This window comes from Trematomus bernacchii, unplaced genomic scaffold, assembly GCF_902827165.1.
Source record: "Trematomus bernacchii unplaced genomic scaffold, fTreBer1.1, whole genome shotgun sequence".
Lineage (NCBI taxonomy): Eukaryota > Metazoa > Chordata > Actinopteri > Perciformes > Nototheniidae > Trematomus > Trematomus bernacchii.
In genome coordinates this window covers 404,620-406,534 of record NW_022987802.1, presented here as the reverse complement: position 1 = coordinate 406,534, position 1,915 = coordinate 404,620, and the positions used below count along the sequence as shown (strand labels likewise).

The following is a 1,915-nucleotide window of genomic DNA, read 5'->3' as shown; positions in this document are numbered from 1 at the left end:
TTCTTACTTTCAAACTCACTTATCCAGAGATTCTGTGTTTCACACCAACCTTGCCTGTTTTACCCCTAAAAGCAGATGTCGTCATTAAGGTCGTTAAAGACAACATTATATCGCTCCTTATCACCCCTAAAAGCCAGATGTTGTTTTTAAGTCGTTAAAGACATCGTTAAATAGGTGAAGAAAAGTTTAAATGTCTGAAAGAGGATAGTTTATGTGAAGAACTCATGGGAAAGGAATAGAGTTAAGATTCGAAACGGAGATAAGAATTGACTTTTGACCTTAGGGGACTTTGGAATTTCAAGTCCTGGTGAGAACTATTGACCTCGACCAGAAGCGAATCCAGCCAATCAGGACACTTGGGGGAGGTGAGCAGTTTAAACAGCTCCTCCCCAGGGGCTCTCTAATTCGCTTGGGAGGAAAATGGGAAGGAAGAGTCGACAAATCTCCGCCCCAAAAATGGATATGAATACTGATGCTTTTGTATGTAAAAATGCTTTTTGGTTTGGTCAGTTGGTTGGTCCTGATATCTGTGTCCGCATCGCATCACAAACCTGAAGTCCAATTTCTTTTTGTTTGATGAGTGGATGGTCCTGACACCTTTATCCGCATCGCATCACAAATCTGAAGTCCGGAGTACTCTGTATAACTTGTATACTTGTTCTATTTCCTACCAGTAAACTCAGATAATTGTTATAACTTTTGATTCCGGTGGTTTCAATTCCTTTCTGATTTAATAGAGGCCGGCCTCATTCAACGAACGGCGCGGAGAGGGGGGCTATTCAGCCACCAGAAAAGTGTTCTACTCCAACAGTAGTGAAAACACTTCCGCGTAGTCTGCTCTCGTGTATCCTCCCTTTCGTCTCCTCCCTCACCCCTCCTCCCTCCTCCCTCACCCCTCCTCGACTCCTCCGTGTGCATTTCAGCTATTGGGACGTCCTTCAAAATGGCGTGTCTTGATCGATTTCCGGGTCAAGTCCCGGAGGAGGGGAAGAGAGGAGTCGAGGAGGGGTATTGGGATGAGGCTACTATGTCCAGCCAGAGGAGAGGATCCCTGCTAAATTGAAAAAAATGGTTGGATCCTTCTCCTCTGGCTGGTCCACTCACGCCCACACCCACCTCCACCTCCACACCCACACCCACCTCCACCTCCACACCCTCGACATCCTCCCAAACCCTGGCTCCATCAAGTAAGGCAGAAGGAGCATCTTCTGAGGTGGAGACTTGTAAGTAAACTGACACAAAGTACACCTCAAAGTATGCATTTCCTTAATAACTAACATGCGTTATCTTTTTTTTTTACAGTAATCCGAGACATATGGGCAGGGAGGAGGAAGGAGACGCTGTGGGCCAAGTATGGCCCATACAAGGTTTACAGCGAGAACCTCATGGTCTTGGCCCCAGGACAGCAGTTGGAGGGAGAGGTAAGCCTACTTTATAAGACAAAAGTACATATGCAAACTGATAATTCTTTATCAAATGGGATAAAAACATCTGTTGTATTTATAGATTGTCAATGCCTATTTGTCATGGGTGGGTACAAAAGCTGGGGCTTTGATTTTGGACTCGTACCTCATGACTTCCCTCTGGCAGGGAACACATAAAGGCGGTTTAAGAAAGGTGAGTAGAGTAGGACTAGAAATAAGTGTATATATGTACATATGTATGTACTTATATACTTAAGTGTGTACAAATATTTTTCAGTTGGACCTGACAAAACACCATGTGGCAGCTGGAGCCGTCTGTTACAGGGCACACTGGCTACTCATTGTAAGTAATCTAAAAATGTTAATGGATCAAGATATTTCTTTTTATTCAACACTTGACACTTTGTTTAATTTGTTGCACTTCCATAGATCATGTATCTGAGGGAAAACAGGTCCCTGTTCTTGGACCCATTTGGGGCAACCAAAGAACA

General features: G+C 44.1%; 1 long non-coding RNA gene across 1 annotated transcript; it reads left to right on the top strand.

Annotated features, from left to right (window-relative positions):
* Positions 1 to 1,139: 1,139 nt before the first annotated feature.
* LOC117498261 lies at positions 1,140 to 1,614 on the top strand. The gene is made up of 3 exons (XR_004557558.1): positions 1,140 to 1,223; positions 1,303 to 1,421; positions 1,507 to 1,614. It is a non-coding gene; the product is annotated as an uncharacterized LOC117498261 (long non-coding RNA).
* Positions 1,615 to 1,915: the final 301 nt, after the last annotated feature.